General features: G+C 35.9%; 1 protein-coding gene across 3 annotated transcripts in view; it reads left to right on the top strand.

Annotated features, from left to right (window-relative positions):
- far1 (fatty acyl CoA reductase 1) overlaps positions 1-23,667 on the top strand; it is a 113,008-nt gene that overhangs the window by 8,880 nt on the left and 80,461 nt on the right. Inside the window, exon 1 of one of the 3 annotated variants that reach the window (XM_039749883.1) lies at positions 13,997-14,014. The exons of the other annotated variants lie outside the window; for them this stretch is intronic. The gene's annotated coding sequence lies outside the window, so the exon portion shown is untranslated. Of the gene's footprint in view, positions 1-13,996; positions 14,015-23,667 lie in introns of those variants that run through there. 3 annotated transcript variants of the gene reach the window in all.

Here is a 23,667-nt window from a genome sequence, read left to right as displayed (position 1 = left end):
AAACAATTTTTTTGCGCCTGTTCTCATTATGTTGCATATATTTTGACCTTTGAAACCATAAATAAGCAAGTGAGTGGGCCATATCAATTGTGACAATACCCCTTTTTCTGCTTGAATCTCTATTTCTGAAAAAAGTGTTTATTGTAGTATGGTCACAATTACACTGGGAATGAGCAAAGAACTCTCAGACTTTTTCAAAATACGATGCGTCTCCCACACATCTTGCCATGCACAAAGAAGAATTTAAGTTTTGATCTGTCAGATGGAGCTGAATTCAGCAAAGGAATCATGCAGTCCTTTACTAGATGCACACAATTTCAGAAAATGAATGGCCAAGTTCATGGAAGTCTTGATAAATATTATGGAACTACACAAATAGATAGAATGGATGGACTTAATCTACTAAAATTATTTAATGTAGTATGATGCTTTTAGTGGTTAAGTGGGAAATTAATGGTGAAGCCCTGAAGCTCATTTTCACACAGTGGGGTCATGAGACCCTGTTATCACCCATTTATGTAGCTGAAGTGAATGATATATCATCTTTTTAAAAGTTTGTGGACTAAAAGCTTAAAGTGACCAACCACAACAAACGATAGTGAGCAAAAAAGAAAGTACCATGTAGTTTAATTGTCTCATTAACAATGCCAATGCTTGTATAAACATTCTTAAGCTTATTCTAAAAATAGTGAAACTGTTTAGTTGAGCTACCGCAACCAATTTGATGGTGCAGATAATATCTTGTTTTTTCTTATTGACTAGATAAGCTTGTCATGTCCCACATACTGTACACCTATGTCCCTTCACTGAGAGAGATCATACAAATTAGAACAGTTAAATATGAGGTCTTCTAGTTTGTGGCAAAATATGCCAAGCTGAACTCATTTGTCATGTAAACACAACAGGGATGCAAGAGCAACTTAAGAGAAATCACTTTGGACCCATGAGGGCCCAGCATGCTGTAATAGTATTGCTAGAGGTGAAATGAAAAACAAGTAGTAAAGCAAGCTTATCATTGTCTTAAAGTCCTACAAAAGGTCCAGTTTTCAAGAATCTGATCTTACCCCATTACTGACACAGTAAAGTTGTTTGAGACAGCAGAACAATGTTAATTCTGCAATCTGAAATAACATGGTTATTAGCATTTATCATATTTTTCAATTTACTAATGAACAATTTCAAAAGACTGCATTTGATTGAAAGTAACAGCAGAAAATTACAAAATGTCATGTACTATGAGTCTTATGAATACTGTTGGTGATCAACTTGGGTCTTGTTCATTGTTGGCTTCTTTTACAAATCTATCTCCAAGCAAGAGGATGGGTGTTAAAAAAAACTTACTACCCCTCAGTATTAGGATGAGTATGGAGTTGCCTTTCTGAGTTCTCTGAATGTCTTACTTTAAAACTTAGTGTTATTGGCCAGGTAATATTATCTTGGCGAAACAATACAGGCATAATATAGAAAACTATACAATTTAAGAACCTAAACAATTATTGTTCACACATGGTATGTATAACACCATACATGGTTGGTTTCAGTTTCAAATGTATTTACAGAGACAGTCCTAGCTAATTAATATATTGCCTGCTGCACTGTGTAAGTGTTAACAGTTGTTATTAATCCTTGTTAATGACCTCCGTTGCTCAGGTGAGTTAAAAACCTGGTATGTGCTTCTTTGTTTACAGCTATAAATTTCCCATCAACTTGCTTGAATAATTTTGTGGTCTTATTTTTATTTCCCAAGGTTTCAAACACATACATTTTAGAAATCCTTCATTTGTAAGTCTGTGTGCGGATGCTAGTCCTCCAGAGCATCATCTCTTTTTACTGCTTGTCTACACTTCCTCCTATTTTTTACACTGAAGATCCTTCGATAAGCTTCAAGGAATGAAGTGCTTGCATAAAGCGGTCCATTTCCAAGAAAGAAAATTCTTTATTAATGGAGCACCAGTAACGCTAGGTACCACCTTGGTCGTGCTGTCAAAGTATTACATGTATAACTACCACCTTAACAAAACCAGAACAGTGTACATTTCAGCAAACCTTATAACTTCCAAGATGAGAACCAATCTTAGCCTGGAGCATGTGGATATAATGAATTTTTGGCATTATAATTTAAAGCAAGAGTATTTTACCTCCATAGCCTAGTGTTTGGGCCATTTTTGAAGGTCATTTTTTAATATTTCTGTAAGTTTTAAACTGAAATCAAAATATTTTTGGTTTTTAAGAGAGATGAAAAAACTTGTTATAGAAGCACCTCTATCAGACTTTGAAAGTAATTTCACCTCCTTGGAGTTAAACTTGAGACACCTGTGTGCTTTGAACACTGACAAAAATGGTTGCACACGAGTATCTCTTGGGATAAGCTATTATAATCCAATGTACACTTCTGAGCCTGATTAACATTCAAGACTGCATTCCCTTAATAGCTAGTTTAAAAAATATCATTCTGGTGCAAAAATTAAATCTTGAATATTTCTATATATTTGCCATTTTATGGTAACTCGTCCATATTCATAATTAGGATGGAGTTTTTAACCAAAATACATAGCAGTATGTAAACTACAAGCTGTAAATTCCAGTTTTAGGACAAACTGAAGCTGAACAATTAGGTAAATCAAGTTGGTAATCACCATTAGTTGGTAATGTTGACATAGATGATGAAAATGATGCATCCGGCGCTATATGCAACCTTATCATTGTGATATGCATGGTGAAAGCGGACACTATCCATTGTCCTATGGTAGATAACACAAGGGGCACATCGATTGTGTGGATCAAACACTGACCTTTTACCCTTTCATGTGGAATCAACTTTAAATGTAAGAAATGTGCACAAAGAAACACACTTTTTGCTGTCCCCGTTACAGTGTCGGGCCAAGACTTGGTGACTGTTTCAAAATACATCACACAAAGGATGTACACTTAATCTTCATCAGTACAACTGTGGACACTAGATGTACCTTTCCTACTGTATATATGTTTGTTTTGGCATTTAAATGCTTCTGTTTAGCAAAATATTTTTTCTTGTTGAAGAAATTCATTGCCTTTGGTTTGTTTATTCCAAGGAGGACATAATGTTAAGGGAGTTAATCTTATGCTTTTTAAAACAATCAATCAAAATTAAACAGCTAATTTGTAATCAACAAATTAAATGTATTAAAGTTCTAGTGAAATGTAATTTTGCACTGTATATATTTTGACATTTGTTGACCAAAGAGACTAGATTGTTTAAGTAGAGATTCTTATTCATTTCTTAATGAAATCTGTAATTTATTCAAAGCTGCCTTTCACATAGTTGGACTTGGGCACTTTATTTTTTGTGAGGACATGTACAGGTTTTTTTTTTTTTTTTGGTAAATCATTTTAATTAAATCAAAATAAAGTAATACATCCCAACTCGCCTGATCCCAACCTTGGCTTATTCCTTAAAAATATTCTAGGATAACCGAGTTGCCCAAGATGAGAAGGAAAAATAAATTCTAGTCATACCACACCAGTAAAGTGAAAAGTATCAATAACAAAAGGTTTTAGGGTTCAGCAAACCAGGATTTAAGAAACTGGAAAACAGTAATCCAACATTCAGTACAATTGCTGTAGACACTGTTATTCTATGATGTAGGTAATTCTACATGGATTCAAATATAAAAAGGGGAAACTGCCAGTTGTTAACAGTAAAACACTCTGGAACATTCCAGTGGCAGGCAAGAATTAATTTAGCTGCCAACATTTACATTGATGGGTAATAACCTGAAGAGAAATCAGTTTTACGTAGAAAAGGAAAAGTTGAATTAGGAAACTTTAGAACTTGTAAAGAGTATAATGACACAAATGCTGTGACCTTAATTAGATTCCACAGTGCAATGGTTCTTAATACTGTAGCAATACATAGGGTTGGCAATCTATTGAGAAGCAGGCTTATGGAATGTGGGAGTGTGTGGGTGCGTGCGAGGACTGATCAGGACAGATTAATTTATTGTGACATTCTGTAAGCAATGAAGCAGAACTTCAGGTAAATAGTTTTATTTGGTCTGTAACTCTTAAACAGTACTGGATCTGGTCCTTGTCTTAAAAGTAAAGTAATTAATCTATGTTAATTCTAGGGTTTAAATGGCCAGAGGAAGTAGAGACAGATCATATGAAAGTGTGGTTGCTTCCAAAATTAGAAAATTGGTTTTCGGTGGGAGCCTATCCAGTGGGACCTTTTTAACACTCCTAGAACCAAAACTTTAAGTTCAGCCAAAGACATAAAGAGCCTATAAAAGAGACTGCTCTTCCTCCGTGAGACGGAAGGAATGATTTGATATTGGAAGTAGAGGTGTTAGGGGTGTCAGTAAGTAGTTTTATTGTAGTAAACATTCCTTATTGATTATTTGAAATAGAGCTAGATTTCTTTTGGGTAGATAGTATTGAGGCAAAAGAAGAATTCTTCTTGATTCTGAAAGCACATTATTTTGCTTGAATACTAAAACATAACAAGCAGTCATAGTATGGTGAATTAAGAACTTAAAAAAGAAAAGCAGTTGATATCCAATCTTGTGTTGGTAATTAAAAGTTAATGACTTTTGTTGACCACTAGAGGGCATGCCATTTCCAGGAATGAGAGCTAAGATTCCAGCTCCTTTAGTCTTTGGAGTTTACTATCTCTTTTTATTCACATTTAGCACACTCTACAATAAAATCCCAAATAAAACAAACCCGCATAGCACTAGCATTATCTATTGCACCAATATTAAACACAATAAACTTTTCTAGTTCAAGTTTTTCACAAAAAATTTTTTCCCCCACCACAAGGTTTTACCCCTGAGGATGGGACATTAGAAATGATACTTGCACCTGTAAGTGATTAAATTTGTGGCCTCATAATACAGATGAAACCAACAAAGCCTCTAAAACTTATAAAGTAAATGTGTATGAGATGAATATTTAATCAATATGGATCAGTTAAATTAATATCTTAAGCAAAATTACATAAAGCATATGTGGAGAAAGGAGTGTATTTGCAAATAGGTGGCAGGGCTCTGTCTAACAGAAAATTTACTTTAGCATCTGAATCCGTACCAACCAGAATCTCTCAATCGGAGAATTTAAGCTAATGGTTGGTGAGGTGGAGGACAAAAGAAGAGACAATACAGGGTTATAGCTCTATGCAGAGATGAACAGTAATTTACAAACCCTCTGCTTCACCTCCAGGTAACAAAGGAACCCAGGCCACTGCTGCCCAATTATAAGCCTTTAATTTCTAGGCTATGTTGTATGAGAATAAGAAGGCCACATTTTTTAGAATGAGCAGAGGAAAATCCTGCAGTCAGGTGATGACGATGATGTAATGGAGGACACCAGCAGCTAATGTATGTGACTTCTATTTTAATGATACAAAAGTATGATGACTATGAAAATGATGTAGCAGGCATACACAAAATTTTGAAAGTATATGAAATATAGAAAGCAAATAACTAAGCAGAAAAGTTGATGAAAAGGAATGCACACTGCAACTGTCCATCCACAGTGATGCTGATGATGCCATAAGGCTTCTACCCCTCAACCCTGGGACCCATTGAAACAGTAAGCATTGCAAAAGAACCAGTGTACATAAGGTGGAATATAACACAGAAATGTACGACATCCTGTAAGGAATAGAAAAGTGTGCAATATGAGGCAGGCATTAAAGGTTTTAGAAATAACCAGGATAATTGCCTACTTGTACCAGCCATAATTGAAATAAAGTCAATGGAGAAAGCAAAACAAAGACCCTTTCAAAAGTAACATTTTGTACCTAATAAGATGCCTTCCTAACAAGCAGGCGGTTTGAAAACCTCAAAAATTTGATAATGAAGCTGAGGGCTCGTAGCATCTACATGGTCATTATATAAGCAATGAATCTGTGTAATTTTGGGGCTCTATTTGTCCTAGAGAAGAGCGCAGATTGTTCTTAGCATCATCCATAAGGTCCAACATTATTTAGTTGTTTATTTCTGACCCTGGTCGCTTTTGTTTTTAAGTTGCCCCAAAAATCAAAGTGAAAAAATTATGTGGTAGGCTAGTCCATTTTGCCAAAATTTAATTGCAGCAACTCAAAATTGTACGCAGTAGTTTGTATGGCCCCTGTGTTCTTGTATACATGCCTGACAACATCAGTGCATGCTCCTAATGAGACGACAGATGGTGTTGTGGGAGATCTCCTCCCAGATCTTGACTAGGGCATCACTGAGCTCCTGGACAGTCTGAGGTGCAACCTGGTGGCATTGGATGGACCAAAACATAATGTCCCAAAGGTGTTCTATTGGATTTAGGTCAGGAAAGTGTGGAGACCAGTCAATGGTATCAATTCCTTCATCCTCCAGGAACTGCCTGCATACTCTCACCACATAAGGCCAGGAATTGTCGTGCACCAGGAGCCACTGCACCAGCATAGGGTCTGACAATGGGTCCAAGGATTTCATCCTGATACCTAATGGCAGCCAAGGTGCCTTTGTCAAGCCTGTAGCGGTCTGTGTGACCCTCCATGGATATGCCTCCCCAGACAATCATTAACCCACCACCAAAGTGCTCATGCTGAATGATGTTACAGGCAGCATAATGTTCTCCATGGCTTCTCCAGACCCTTTCACTTCTGTCACGTGCTCAGGGTGAACCTTCTCTCATCTGTGAAAAGCACAGGGCACCAGTGGTGCATCTGCCAATTCTGGTATTCAATGGCGAATGCCAATCGAGCTGCATGCTGCTGGGCAGTGAGCTCAGGGCCCATTAGAGGACATGGGGCCCTTGGGTCACCCTCATGAAGTCTTCCTGGTTGTTTGGTCAGAGACATTCACACCAGTGGCCTGTTGGAGGTCATTTTGTAGGGCTCTGACAGTGCTTATCCTGTTCTGCTTTACCCAAAGGAGCAGATACCGGTCCTGCTAATGGGTTAAGAACCTTCTATGGCCCTGTCTAGCTCTTCTACAGTAACTGCTTGTCTCCTGGAATCTCCTCCATGCCCTTGAGACTGTCCTAGAAGACACAGCAAACCTTCTGGCAATGGTACATATTGATGTGCCATTCTGGAGAAGTTGGACTACCTGTGCAACTTCTGTAGGGTCCAGGTATCACCTCATGGTACCAGTAGTGACACTGACTGTAGCCAAATGTGAAACTAGTGAAAAACAGTCAGAAAAGATGAGGAGGGAAAAATGTCAGTGGCCTTCACCTGTTAAACTATTCCTGTTTTGGGGGTCCATCTCATTGTTGCCCCTCTACTGCACCTGTTGTTAATTTCATTAACACCACAGCAGCTGAAACTGATTAACAACCTCCTCTGCTACTTAACTGACCAGATCAGTATCCCAGAAATTTCATTGACTTGATGCTATACTCTCATTAAAAATGTTGAGCAGTATATAATCTACAGTATACTAATAAAAGGCAAAGCCCTGACTGACTCACTCACTCACTCATCACTAATTCTCCAACTTACCATGTAGGTAGAAGGCTGAAATTTGGCAGGCTCATTCCTTACAGCTTACTTGCAAAAGTTAAGCAGGTTTCCTTTCGAAATTCTACATGTAACGGTCGACAACGTCCGACATGTTAAACTTTATTTATGGCCCCATTTTCACGAAATTTGGTAGGCGGCTTCCCTGCGCTAACTGAAACCGATGTACGTACTTTATTTCGGTGGTATGACGCCACTGTCGGCTGCCATATTGAACTTTCCAACGGTCTTTGTTACCTATAGGCCCATCTTCAAGAAATTTGGTACGTGGGTTCCCAACGCTAACTGAATCCTACTTACGTACATATATACGTCCATAGCCTGCAGCTCGGTCGCTGTGTGAGGCGGCGTTGGGTCGCCCATCCCCATGCCTCCCACGTTGTTGGCTGCCTGCCTATATAAGGCCGTCCGTCGCTCTGGTCTCTTCATTCCCTTCCTTGCTTCGCCACGGTATTCACATCTCCCTGCTGATAACTACAGCCTTTTTATTTAATCCATGGCTTCTCCGCTGTTTTATTGTTCATTTATTACAATTATAGTTATTGTATAGGTATTTTAGACTTGGTTTACATTGTTCAGGCGCCCATTTCCTTTATTGTTCCAACCGTACCCCCATTAACATGTCTATGGAGGTGATCACCATCGATCAAAAAACTGTCACTTACCAAGTGGTTTCCATGCCTGGAGATGGCACCTGCCTTTTCCATTCTCTGTGTTACATATTGCACAGCCATATTAGGCTCACTCTTGATATCTAGAGGAACATTGTGTCTTGTGTATTGAATGACTGAGACAGGTTCAAGTTGTGGACTGATGACAGTACAGGAGATAATTCTACTACACAGGAGCACTATAAGAGTGAAATGCTTAATCCTTTTACCTATGGTTCTGCATGTGAGTTGATGGCTGCTGCTGAATTGTTCGGTTGTTGCTTTCAAGTGTACCGAAATGGCCAAATATTTTACACCTTTGGACAACTGCCAATGCACCTTAAACATCTTAGATTCACAGGTGACGATTTGAGTAGTGGACACTTTGATGTTTATGAATGTTTCAACTCTCAAAAACTGGAGGCGAAGTTATCAATGAAACCGGTTGTATGCTTACAACGCTTGACAGATGCCGAATGTCACTTCAGCACAACAAGTCCTGCAAATACTTATGTAATTGAAATAAACCATGAAACTCAAACCGATTATGACAGCAGCAATCCAAGCTGTGAGATTTGAGGCAAGATTGCTTTTCATATGGCCAACTGTACATTGCATGCTCAAGAGTAAGCTCAGCACACCGCTTGGTCATATTACAACCGGAGGTCCGAACTGACAACGTGGCATACAAAGAGATCCTTAACAAATAATTATTGGTATATTTTCCCTCAGTTTAAAAAGGTTTACTTCTTCATAAAAATTTTAAGGCATACACACATAGTACAGGCCAAAAGTTTGGACACACCTTCTCATTCAATGTGTTTTCTTTATTTTCATGACCATTTACATTGGTAGATTCTCACTGAAGGCATCAAAACTATGAATGAACACTTGTGGAGTTATGTACTTAACAAAAAAAGGTGAAATAACTGAAAACATGTTTTATATTCTAGTTTCTTCAAAATAGCCACTCTTTGCTCCGATTACTTTTTTACTTTCTCTTGGCATTCTCTCGATGAGCTTCAACAGGTAGTCACAGGTAGTCACCTGAAATGGTTTTCACTTCACAGGTGTTCGGGTGTATGGGTGCATGTGGGATGACCAATGTGTTAGAAGGAAAGAGATCTCAGACTGGCCGCCCTGTATGTCAATCAAGTGGCAAATGCCATAGGGGAGGATATATGATAGACTAACGTTTAAAAAAATTTTTTTTTTTTTTTTAATGCAATGCGATCTACCTGATCAGATACTGATACACTTGTTCTAAACAATGCCCGCGCTTGCCGTTGCTCTGAAACACCGCCATTTCAGCTTTTACTGATGCATCCAGTTTCTTGTTATCATTCTGTGATGGCAAGTTTCTTGGCACAGATAATGCAGATGCAACAGACTGAGGCATTGCAATTTCAAGTTGCTGTTCAGAGCTGTTGTCTTACAGACGTCAATGAAGTCTGCCCTCTCCCAGCAGTTGTGAGCTGCTGAGTGCAGACTCCTCCCAGTCCACTATACTCAGTCTTAGTCGGAGCCGGGAGACTGACAACTGCTGCTAGTTGACTGAATGAATCTGCAAGACACTACACTGTGGGCCAAAAAAACGTGCCACTTAATTATTTTCAACTATAACTCTGTTATTTCTTGATTGATTTTTACACGGTATATATGCAAGCTTGGCTGTTCCCGGGAATTACAGCAGTTTCACAAAAAAATGCATATACAGAATATCAAGTTTAAACAAAAATGAAGGTTTGAGAAAGCCCTATTAAAATAATGGGTTTTTAGCAGTTTCTTTAAAGTGCTCCACCGTATTAACCTGGCCAGTTTCTATCGGTAAGCTATTCCAGATTTTAGGTGCATAACAGCAGAAGGCTGCCGCACCACTTTTAAGTTTAGCTCTTGGAATTTGAAGCAGACACTCATTTGAAGATCTAAGGTTACGATTTGGAGTGTAAGGTGAGAGACATTCTGAAATATAGGATGGAGTGAGATTATTTAAGAGTTTGTAAACCATAAGCAGTATTTTAAAGGCAATTCTAAATGGCACGAATAACCAATGTACAGTAGTGACTTCAAAACTGGAGAGATGTGCTTTTCCTAGTTAAGATTCTAGCAGCTGCATTCTGCACTAGTTGCAATCAGTTGATGTCTTCTTTGGGTAGTCCTGAGAGGAGTGCGTTACAGTAATCTAGCCTACTAAAAACAAAAAAGTGAACTAATTTTTCAGCATCTTTAAAAGTTATAAGTGAAAAAATGTCCTAGTAATCTGGTTAATATGTGATTTAAAATTTAGATCAGAGTAAATAATTACGCCTAAATTCATTACCTCTGTCTTAACTTTTAAGCCTAATGGATCAAGTTTATTTCTAATACCCTCATTATATCCATTTTTGCCAATCACTAAGATATCTGTTTTCTCCTTATTTAGTTTGAGAAAATTACTACTTATCCATCGAGAAACACAAGTGAGACATTGGGTCAGTGAACCAAGAGAGTCTGGTCATCAGGCGCTATTGATAAATACAGTTGTGTGTCATCATTTTTAACTTGGTCTATATTTAGAAGTTGAATTTCAGCATAGAAATGAAGGAATAATGCCCTTTTATTTAAAAACCTGCTTGGTTTAACCTTAATAAAGTTGTGGAAATTCTACTGTCCTTTTAAATCAAAACCAACCATAATAAGGTTTTCATTATTACCAATTATATTCAGTAAGTTTAGAAAATAAATTGATTCACTCATGGTTTGCATACATAAAGTCTGATTAATTGTGTGTTGCATTTTGTACTAGAAATGATAGCAAGATCACAGCTATGATAAGGAAACTGCACATTCACATTCATACTCATGCTCTGAAATGTAATTGAAATTGGTTTAGTTTTCCATCCATCTATTTTTTTTTTTTTACCTGCTTATCTAATTCAAGGAGTCCATCTCTATGGCACTGCATGCAAAATGAAATAATTTTTAAATACAAATGTAAATTGCTATAGCAAGTATTTATAGAAATATAATTTGATTAATTGCATATAAATCATTTTTCAATCATTAAAAGTAATCATTTTTTATAAACTGCTCATTTAGCCACAATTTTAGTCTTCAAAAGCAGAACAAATGCAAAGTGAACAATTGGCAACCAGTGATTTTTAGAAGTGGTGCACACCACTCTCTCTAGCTAATTTTTGTCCTTTGCAGAGAACTTGCCATACGAAATTGTAATAATGGAGGATAGGACACTTTTTATAATGATTTTGTAGAAAAGGTCATTGTTTCTTAGGAGGCCATACATTTCAGAGATAAAACAGTCTCAGATGAACTTTGTCAACCATAATTTGTTGACTTCCTGTGTTACAGTGTTATATATAGTGGTGATGTCACCAGAAATGTATTTGGGAGCATGCACAAAGCCAGCTTTGTATCAGGTTGTTTTTTTCCAATTTCAATAGAGTATAGTGAGTTTTAGTACCTGAAGTTGACTGTTAGGTATTGCATTGTTTCTACTTAAGTATTATTGAAATTTCACGTTGAATTTTAGTTTTTCCCCCCAACAATAAAGATTTAAAACATGCCATTAACAAAATTCATTTTGTTAACTAAAATAGAAATTGCTGGTATATTCATGTAAAGATCTTTGCCATATTCTTAGATTCGGGTAATCTACATCCCCATAAGCTCTCATCACACCAATTAACAGTAAGCTTAGACAAGAGCTTTAACTTTGAGCCCCTACATCATTATATGTGTCTTGTTTGCCATCAGATCACTGATCCCCTCTGGCATGTTTACCTTGCAAAATTCAGCCATAAAAATTTAAATGTTAAGCAAATTATACCGCCATCTTTAGTCCAGGAAAAAATATTCACTGTGAACTGACTGAATTGAAACAAAGTACTCGGCTTTAGAATCATAAGGCTTTGAGGTGATAGAAGACACCCTTCAATAATAGAGTAGCAGGGGTGGATTGTGTTACATTTACTTTGTTTCTTGTGCTTATGTAAGATAGTTTCTGGAAAAATGATACTTTTCGGAGTTGTTTTTGGCAAGAATATTTTTTATTTTGAGCAAATTTGTAAATATGAAGCTTTCACATTTTTTTTTAAATGTATGTAATCTCTTTTACTACAAAGGTCAAGAGCTATGTTGCAAGTTGCAATTTTAACAAACTTAAGCACTAAAACACATAAGCTTATCCTTTTGAAAAGTAAATTTTGGTAGTTTGCAAATTTAAACCATGGAAGATTTGTGAAGTAGTTTCAATAAAAACTGTGGCCTCCAATACACTCAATATTTGGAGGGACAAATTTTTTACATTTGTATGCCAAAGGGTGTAGGAGTGTCGGCATCTCTAGTTTATGAACACACTTGGCTATTCTTTTGTAGTGTAGCTGGCCGTGAACTTAATAGCTTTGCTTTTCGCAAAAAAAAAAATAAATAAAATTTTTTGAAGGCTTGACTTTGATTAGGACTGCTGCTCGATTTGAAAAATTGAACTGCATGATTAATCTGTATAGCATCTGCAAAATCAGACCTTATCAGATTGAGCATGCAGCATAACTTGTGGTATATGCTTTGGTAGAGGACCAGCATATGCATGTACAGTAGGTTAGATGCTACACTAGGGACATACAATTAATTAAACAACAACAACATGTCTGCTTTGAGTGAAGTCTGCATGAGGTATAAGGAATTGAGTGATTACATAAGTAACACTTCAGATAAAATTTTGATAAACTTAATATGCAACACCTCTAAAGTACAAAAATGCATAATATTTTCAAGCATTTAAAGTAATGAATCCCAAGTATTCAGACTGCTGCTTATGTGATGATATATTGCATTGCAAACTTACCAATGGCAATTCACAACTAATCAATTGTGAATCTGCTCAGCCTTGGAATATTTCTACCTTTGTCTGATGGAGCCCACTGTTCTCATTCTTCTTTTTGTCCCCACCAACCCTGCATTTCCCTCAGTTCACATATACTGTATATTAACACTTTACCACCATTTGCTGCAATTGTCACCCTACAAAATGTGCAGGTTACTGTTTTCTGCTCATGGTCTTGCTTGTCAAATATTGACCAAAAAATGATGAAGCACTCTTAATTTTAACAATTTAATTATTTTCCCATCTTTCCTGTCTTGATCATTATATTCACATTTGTATTGACCTATTGGAAAAGGGAATAGAACGACTTTGTGCTTTTATTGACTGCAGTGACCTGATATATATTTTTATATATATATATACACTAGACATTAAGCCCGTTACAATAACGGGCGCTAGAACAGTAGTGCATAAACATTAGTAGGACCAGTCTATATTAAATGGTAAGGGACCTTGACCTCATTCTGTTTCTTGTCTTAATTTTTTTTTTTTTGTCAAAAATATTTTTGCAAGGACACTAAAGTAAAATAAAAATAAAATAGAAACGCATGACAATACAGTAAGTATAATTAATATTGCCTTAGTGTAAACATTTGTAACAATCTGTAATGCACAATATCTGAAGAAGATATTTAGGAAAAATTTTCTATTTTTTTACCTCATGAAATTTTTCTATAAAATTTCATTATAGACAACATTTCTTGTAAATATTCTGTCTGAGTTTGGCAAGAGTTTGCCTTGTTCAGGACCATCTACAACCTTGACAACAACATCTGGAAAACTTCTAACTGTTGATAATGCAACATATAACTGACCATGGCTGAATACTGGTTCTGGCAAGTAAATGCCAACTTTTTGTAAGGTTTGCTGTTCTGAGTCTCTCTCTTTTAGTGTTATTCTGACGCTCATTTTCTTTTTCTTCAATTGATCTATTTGTTCATATTTTTTTTGTCTTTCAGCCTTTCTTTTGTTGATGTTTACTTGTTGAGCTGACCGTTCTTCCAGGTGATGTTACTTATATAGGATTTGATTGTCTGTGTCTTTTGTCCTACTTGACGTGTCCTTTTTTTTTTTTTGGGTGGCATGTTGTTAGTAGATATGTCTGTAATATTTTCTCTTACAGTAATACTGGCTTGTATGTAGCTGTAATATGCGTCAGTGTATTGTGTGCCTTTAAATTTCTCTTGCAGTAATACTGGTTTATATTTCAGTAAAATGCCTGTAATTTTCTCTGACAGTAATACTGGCTTTGATGTCCGTAATATGACTTTAACTTTCTGTCACAACAGTGGGCAATCAGCAGAGTGTCCCCAGCAACTGATGTAATGTGTGGCATGCAGTTGATAATCGTGACTGTGTTGTCTCCCCAGCAAGTACTGTGCAGTTCCCTAGCAAGTATTTTAATCTGTGCTGGCGTGTAGCTGATTATTGTATGTGTGGCGTCTCCCCAGAAATGGATTTTATGGCCGCGACTACCTAATCAGCACTCTCCCAGCAATGATGTATTTTATTTGCTTATCATGCGCTGCCGCATACAGTACAGTATAATTGGAGATTATAAATGGCAAAGTTAATGTATATACAGAATGTGTGTGTAAAATTCACCTGAGGAATAAAAACTGCTTTTTAAAAAAAGTTTTTTTAGTTAAGGTGTTTTTTTCCTTTGCTTATGGCGCACATTTGTTTGCTCCAGAAACCTATAGTTAATTTTGTAACAGTGCATTTTTTGTATTTAACAACTGGGAAAAAACATGAAACAAAAACCTTTACGTTTTCCAGACATCTCCATTTCTAAGTAGCAAATGTTCAGGTTTCACAAAATTATATCTGTTTCAAATTTTGATTTAAGACAATAATATTAATTTGAAAAGAATTTTTATTAGTCTTGGCACTGTGTTTCCTGAGGGAAGGACATGTTCTCTGATAGCAGTGACTGGTGTGATTTGGGGTTTTATATAAACAACAGCTGGTGTAAGGAAACGTTGTGTAGCATATTTCTAATAATCTGAACGGTAAATCATTTAGCATACCATTGCCTTTCAGGTATAATGTTGTAGAGGTGTGTATACTTGGAATACTACAATAGGTGTGGGGCTAACATAAGATTCTATATATTGTGTTGCTTTCAAATTATAACTGCAACTTTAGCATACTTGAGTAACAACATCCCTAAGGTGTAAGGTTGTCACATTCAGTATGTATACAAGGAGTGAGTTGAAGTGATAAGCCAGACTTTGTCTGAGAGAGATTTTTGTAAAAACAATACTAATGTGCGGTTTTCTAAATATATGCATTATCACGACTTGTATTGATACTGATATACAGGAACATGCTCTGTTTCCGAGTGAATACATTTTTAAGGTTTAGAGCTTGCTTTTTTTTCTTTTTTATATAAAGTTTATTCTAGTGTGCCATTAGCTATAAGTGTACGTCACTGGAGAAAACACTTTTAAATTAACAAATACAGCTTCATTTACTTTTTTATAGGGCAAGTTAACATATATGTACAGCAGTTCTGCTTCTTTGCTTACCAGATGTCCAACCTATCCTTTAAGAATTATCACACTATGATTTAGATTCGGTAGCTCCAGTCTGTTGTATCTGAGCACATATGTGATGGAACCTCAACCTAAATACCAAAGAAACAAAACCGAAAGCTGGCATGGACAACACCATCTTCAAGTAAATGTAAAGTATAATTTGAGGAATTTGAAAATTTATACATAAGCAGTGGATAGTAAATGCAGTGCTACTGTAAGTCTCAAGGCTAGATGAAAACTATTGCTTACAATATAGGTTGTTTTGATTTATTTTTGTGTCTGTACAGTTGCAGATATAAAGGAAGGGATGATAGGGTTAGAAAGCTTAAGCATTAACATCTCTCTGTCTCCCTTTCCACCCCCACCACCGAAGTCCACAATGAGTTCATTTGTTTTATTGATGTTCAGGGCCAGAATATTGCCTAATTACTCTTATTTGGCAGAGGCTGTTCACTCAGAAGAACTGCTATGTACAGTGGTGTGAAAAACTATTTGCCCCCTTCCTGATTTCTTATTCTTTTGCATGTTTGTCACACAAAAAGTTTCTGATCATCAAAAACATTTAACCATTAGTCAAATATAACACAAGTAAACACAGAATGCAGTTTATAAATGATGGTTTTTATTATTTAGGGAGAAAAAAAAATCCAAACCTACATTTTGTGTGACAAACATGCAAAAGAATAAGAAATCAGGAAGGGGGCAAATAGTTTTTCACACCACTGTATGTGCATGCTAATTAATTAAATGGTGGGGTACATTGTCCATATATGCTTCAAATAATAATCTGGGCCTTGTGTAAGAGCGACTCTAGTGTACATGTACATTAAACAGTTTTGATTTAGTATGACATATAAAGATCAAACTGTTGCTTTGCAAATGCAAGGTCTGCATGACACACAACACAAGTGCATTATCGTAAGCCTTGTTTGAGATTGTATTAAACATGTACAATCTAGTTTGCTAGCCAAGGAGTGTCAGTTGATGAATGTATACAACTGTGATTTTATTCCATTCTGTTTAAGTGTATATGCTTCTGTCAAGGAATTCTTAATTTCAGCCACCACAGAAACCAAGTTGTGACTATTTTCATTTTATTTATTAAATTTTGGTACTGTCTTTTTTTTCCCCTCCCCAGAAGGTAAATTTAAATGAGTGAAATATGTGGTAATTAAAAGGAAACAAAAAGCTTTTTTGTTTACAGGTTTATGGATATGTTTGCTTTTTTCTTTGGTAATTAGTGTTTATTATATTGTAGAAATGTATGACTTGTCAGTGGGAGTCGTACTTTTTAAGTGTTATTTGGAGAGACAAGATGGAAGGCATGAGAGAGGGAGGACAGTGAGAGCAAGGTATATAAATTTACTTTGCTAGCACCATTGTGGTGGCAGGGTACAATAGTGAAAAATGTATAATTTTTGCAAAAATAAAACTTTTTTCTCCTCAAAACATGAATGTATAGTTACGAGGATTGTGTACTAAAATTATATAGTCTTCAGTGTAAAAGGTCTTGATGGGTAATAAATGAAGAGGAGCCTAAAGTCAGATATTGAGTTACAAAATATTTCATTCTAATTTTGGTAAGAAGGCCACAGGAGTGGGGATTTTGATTCACAAAGCAAAATTGCCTAGTGATACATGTTGCTGTATATAATTCTGTAATTGCAAAAAAAAAATAAAAAATTTTTTGGCCACACCAGAAACATGTCATGACTAGAATAGTGCAAGAGTGTCCCATCTAGTATATGAGGTTTGCCAGATTTGTATTGAATGTGCATATTGCTTTCAAAATATCAGTTTATTTACATAGTGCTCTAATAGATGTTAACCTCAGCAAAATTTTGCCTAACGTATTAATTCAAACCCTGTGTCACATTGAAAATAAAGAACAATAAGTATAATTATCTTTAAGCTCCACTCTATTGTTTTCAGTAAATCATACTCCTGCAGTGATTTTTGCTTGTCATCAGTTGAATCACCTGAGTGCTAAACAGAATGACAAAGTCTTTCTCTAGCCAGACGTATTAATTCTTCAAGTTTGGGAAAAAAAGCATACATGAGATTTTGTGCCTAATGATTGTGAGAAAATCAGTACCAACCATCTCAGCAAACCCTCACCTGACTCCATTACGGTTCAAACAACCATAAATTTCAAAGTGTGTGTATTTTTGTTTGCCGAACAAATGACTTATCGGGGTGTGGGGGGGGAGTAAATCTATGCATTTGTTGTGGTTTTTTTTGTTCTTTATTTCGCCTTATACAATTTCTTGTATTAGAAATTTGTTAGTTTTCGCATACCCTTTCATACAGCCTTGATTTTTTCCTAATATTTTCAGCATACAATGTGAATTTAACAAAATATATACAGTACATGCTGCAATACTACAGAAATTTGTTTTTTCACACTTTAGTCCACTTTAAAGGCAAATTTGTTCAATTCAGTTTTTAAACAACTAAAATGGAAAAATTAAACAATATATTTTCCTAAGATGGTTTTCCTTTCTCTTGTTCCTAATGTGATGTAATTACCAGAAAATTAAAAATCATTTTGATGCTACGGTTACATTCTTCAGGTAGACTTTATAGTAACAATGTTGCCACTAAATGTATTGCAGTTTAAGTGTACAATATAGATGGAATTTTGTCAAGTAGAAACTTAGCTTTTTTTTTTTTTTATAAAGAAACTCAAGAAATCTAATCACTACCACTCCCTAAAACACACAAGAATTACCAAAAAAGCAAAAGAAAAGCACCTTTCTTAGCTAAAGATAAAAGAGGGAATCCCAATAGTGTTTCTTTAAACACTTCAGTCGCTTGGTTAAAAGCACTTAATGAGAAGATATGCAGCAGGTCGAGAGTGTGTCCCATAACAACCCAAGTCTTAGTCAACTTTAGTTCAGTGGGGCTTCCCAAGTAATTTTACCAGTCCGGCATATAAAATCAAAAGTGACTATCGCAGCATTCTAGAATGTGTAAAGGATGTTGCAATCCTTAGTAAAGACAGTCGGTCTCCTAGGAAAAGAATCTGCTCAGCTCTTTGTTATATAGTTCCTCTGTGATACAATGCCAGTCCTCGCCACATTGACTCCCTGAATAGTGACAAGGTGTAGAGGCTCTTTTGGCAAAAGTCAATAACCAGTTCCTCAGTTTTGCTGATGTTGAATTGCAGACAATTCTTTGTGCACCAAGTAACAAGAATCTCCACCTGACTCCTGTACATGGTTTCATCTACCTTGTCAATATACCCGATTAGTGCAGAGTCATTGCAAATGACTTGACCTGGTGTTATGTATATTTATAGTCTGAGGTGTATTTGGTGAACAGAAAAGGTAAAAGGACTGTTCCTTGTACTACTTGCATATACGTCAGAGATGTAGTTCGTGAGCCTCACCAGATGCATATATTCTGGAAAACCTCCAGTCTTCACTTAGGTATACAGCAACATTTGTTTTTAATAAGGCCTGATTATTTTTTGAAAGAAATAAAAATGGAACATTGGCTGTTGCCACATGCAACCCTAAATTGGATTAGTGGATTTCAAATGTGTCTGGTGCATGAAATACAAACAAATTATACACAATTATGTCAAAGTAGTAGGAATGGTGTAGAGTTCAGAGGTCATCTGAGTTTGTTTCCATTAATTAAGTGCTTTCTACTGTATGTGATATATATATATTTGTTTCTTTTCAGTGGATAGATTTTATTTTATGGCAGAAGAAGAGTTGTTTAATTTTCTAGCAGTTTTTGTAAACTTTATTAATTTAAATTATTAAACAATGCTTCCCATCTCTACCATAGGTGGCTTGGAGCTGTTTTTAATATCCTTATTTTTAAAATGTTTTAAAATGTAATGTTTGTGTATTGTGTAAACTGCATCACAATTAATTAATTACAGCAAGAATCAGTCCTGTTTAATCAGATATGAAATCTTTCACACCCAAAAAAAACAAGACGACTCAGTGGAAGGTACCCACTTGAAAAGAGAGACAACAGAACATTGGGGCAAGTGGCCCAACATTATTAACTAAGGATGGCATTAGTATGTCTCTAGTAAACTCTGAAGATGTTTTAAACAGTTTCAAGCAGTGTGATGTTTCTTGGTCATTAGCACAGTAATATGAGATGTTCAGTGGCTGTGGTATATAAAGTCTTTGGTAAAAGATATTCCTGCTTGATTACATATTTATATAAAAAAAGGAAATGTATATTTACATTGACTGAATGAAGCTTCTAATATATTTTTGTTTAACCCATACAGATATACATGATTCAAATAAGTATCCACGGGTGCATTGATACCATTTGGCAGGCAGTATAAATACAGTATACTTCAAAAATTGCGTAAGAGTATTAACATTTAGTAAATAAAAGTATTATACTAAATTTATAACAGAAGTAAGAAAAGAAGACATTGTCATATTAAGGCTGTTCATAAAACAAATTATGCTTCTTGATTATTTTCCGAAGAATTACAATTTATTAACTTTTTGATAAAATTAATGAATGGCAGTACCTGTAAATCATATTTTTTAAGGGTTGAGAGAAGGGGATTTCCTCCCATAAAACAGCAAATAGAACTAGATTTTATGTCTTGTGGTGGGAATTTCAGCATTGGCTTTAGAAAAAAACTGTCGTCATAGGATAATGTTAATTGACATTTCCTTTTCATAAATCGTGTGTGTGTATAATGCTGACAGATTTACCTTCAAAAACTGAAAGTAGGAAACTGGGGAGGAGGTGAGAGAGGCACCTCGAAAATGAGTCTAAAAAGCAGGCGTTATGGGAATGACCTTAAAAAGTGGGACCACTGGCAAAGAGACGTAAACATGTGAGCACAGAGGAAAGGTGCTGAAAGTACATGTAGGGCAAGATAAAGTGAGTGTTTTTAATTATTCTGTTAGCTGCCCTTAACTAGAACTGTGGCTAGTATACTGTATGTATATCTGTGTATACATTACCAGTCAAAAATTTTAGAACACATCAGTTTTTCTTCAAATTTAATCAGTTGAGATGTAATTAATGACCAAAATATTGAAAAGGTAAGCGGTAACCTGCCAGAGGTTTCAGTAAAAAGTTTAGGTTGGCAAAAACTGAAAAAAGGAAATTTCAGAATATTACAAATGGGCCTTTTGTGGGGAACAACTAATAGATTACAACCTACAGATGTTATGCAGCAATTAAAGTAAACTAAGCCTTGCAAGTTGAAGCAAACAATTTTGGCACAGGTGTCCTAACTTCTGTTGAGTATTTAAAAACCCACTGTCCAGCTTAAAGCAGAGTTGGAACAGACTGTTTAAGTGCACCCTCTGAAGTACTATTTGGACAATATAACACTATAGAAAGTTGTAAATTCAAGTGATAATGGCAAGAAAACAGCAATTAACAAATGAAATAAGATGGAGCATTTTTACCCATAGAAGAGTAGGCCTTTCATTTGGACAAAACTGCAAACCTTCAAAGTGTAAGTGACTACTGCATACAACACAATCCAAAGGCAATCGAAAGCTGGAAAAAACTCTTGATTAGAAGGGCCCTGGAAGATTCATAAAGTCGCAATCTAATCAGAAGACAAGTTTCTGGGGGTCACCAGTTTGTGTGGTATGCGCCTCACAGCCCAGCTTAACAGTGGTTAAAGAAAAAAGCAACTCCCAGTTTCTACTATGAAAAGGAGAGTTTGTGCTGCAGGGTTCACAGGGCAATTGGCAGTAAGAAAGCCATTCCTTAAAGGACAAAATAGGGCCTTGAAATCCCAGCTGTTGATTACTGCAGACTAGAAGAAAGTCTTGTGGGCAGATGAAAATTTGAAATCTTCATTTCATCACGCAGGGTGCTTGTAAGCTGTTGAATTGTTGAAAGGATGGTTCCTCAACTCTCAGACATGGAATGGGAAATGTGATGGTCTGGAGTTCTGTTACTGGAGGCAGAATTGGTGTAACTGGCATTCTGAATCTAAAGGGTTACCAAAGTCTGGCTGTTATATCAGCAAAAGGTGGCTACTTTGAGTCAAAAATATAAATACAATTTTGTACTCTTAATGATTCCTTGACTTGTTTTTATTTGCCATTCTTTATTTGATCTATGCCTTGATTTCATTAAACATGAAGACATTAAACGGTGTGCATTTCCATAAAAACTGAGAACAACATTTGGTGTTCTATAACTTTTGATTAGTTTTTGTTGGGGAGACCTGCAGATGCAAGTAAGAATTTCATTGGACTATGTACATTATGTACTGTGTACACATGACAGCAAACTTTAAATAAAATTTAGCAAAATATTGGTTCTGCCTTCCCATCCATTACTTCAGAATTTTCTTTAAAACTGATTTTCGTTTCATTTTGTTCTTAAGGCTTCTTGCTTGACCATGGAACATTAGCTGACTTTTCTAGCGATATTCTTAGTGATTCTGTTCCAATTGTATAATGTAACATTCTCAATGACTCCGACTATCTAGTTTGTGACTCACTTTATCAAAATCAAAGGGGTTTGATTTTTGTCTTAAGTCATGTGTGTGCATGGTATGTGTAACAGAACTGACAACCAATGTATGTTAACCCGGAAGAGTAATGCAGCAAGGAGGAATAACAAATGCAGGTGTTTTGGACCTCACCTACCATGATATTGGGGGGGAAAAGGGGAAAAAAATGGGCCAAAATTGTAGCTGAACTCAAAAGTATCTTTAAACCCCTTACACAGGCTCCAGCACTTTCAGGCAGTATGTTATTAGCTGTCAGAGGAGGAGGCGGCAAGCTCTTGATACTCTGGAAATGTGAAACTGTGCTGGAAAGTCATTATGCAGACCTTAACTTGACATGTACAGCAGTTTCTAGTCATGTAAGCTGTCATGGACTAGCAGTGTGATCAGCAACCATAGTCATCAAGTCTCACGTCCTCTTCGACTTGAACTTGTGTATTGTAGCATCAGCTGAAGGTGATCAGATATTTTCTGTTACTGTGGATAGAACCATAATAAACAATAAAACTTATTACTGCGGCATAAATATGTCATCCATTTTGGGTTCTTTATGTGCTTTCTATGCCTGCATCAAAATGTATTTGTATAAACGTAACACTCCATTGACTTCACAAAATGAAATTTGAACTACAAATTCAGTGTTTGCTAATGTATTTATAGCAGTGAAGCAGGCTGTTTTTAGCTGTTCTATTAATTGTGCATCCTTGTGTAGCTGAGCAGCTGCTAACCCATTTGATATGTCATCGGTCTGCCTTGTGTTTTAATTTCAATTCAGATAAGCCAACTGAGAATCTTACCAGTATGTTTTAAAACGTAACATTCTCAAACCTGGCTAATCCAATTTGGTTTGCAGGGTGCTGAATCCTATCCTGGAAACATCATTTGCAAAGCAGGAATGAGCCCTGGAATGGCATTGGTCTATCACAGTTCATTTATCAATTAACTAATTTAGAAAATTGTAATGAAATCGTTAATTGGATTGTTTCTGCACATTGGCCTATGTTTGGGACGTACGGGAAGTGTGATTAGCAAATCTCGAAGCCCTTCCAACAAATTATAGTTATGAAATTTATGTTGAGAAAAATTTACAGTGCATCCAGAAAGTATTCACAGCGCATCACTTTTTCCACATTTCGTTATGTTACAGCCTTATTCCAAAATGGATTACATTCATTTTTTCCTCAGAATTCCACACACAACACCCCATAATGACAACGTGAAAAAAGTTTACTTGAGATTTTTGCAAATTTATGATTAAGTCACTTACCTATCTTAACACATTTGCAAAATCATATTCTAGAACATAAAAACACAAAATCTAAGCCTCAGAAAAAGGAAAAGGACATAAATATACTGTACTGTAGTAACAGAAAAAATGAGTGTAAAAAAAAATCCTTACCTTTATTCCTTCTCATGTCTCAATTTTTTTTAAAGTTTTTATGAGAGTAAGCGTTGTAAACCCGAAACGTATGTCGAGACGTTGTAACCAGAGGACCCCCTGTACTCAGACTGTGAACATTGTTGGAAAAAGTACTTTTGCCCTGGACCAAGTACATGTCTTAAATGTTATGCAAAATGTGGAGGGATTATAAACTGATGTTTTGGTTTTTTTTTTTTTTTTAATGAAAGAATGTATTCAGTTG

Source organism: Polypterus senegalus, chromosome 1 (assembly GCF_016835505.1).
Source record: "Polypterus senegalus isolate Bchr_013 chromosome 1, ASM1683550v1, whole genome shotgun sequence".
NCBI lineage: Eukaryota > Metazoa > Chordata > Cladistia > Polypteriformes > Polypteridae > Polypterus > Polypterus senegalus.
This window is presented reverse-complemented; position numbering and strand designations above follow the sequence as displayed.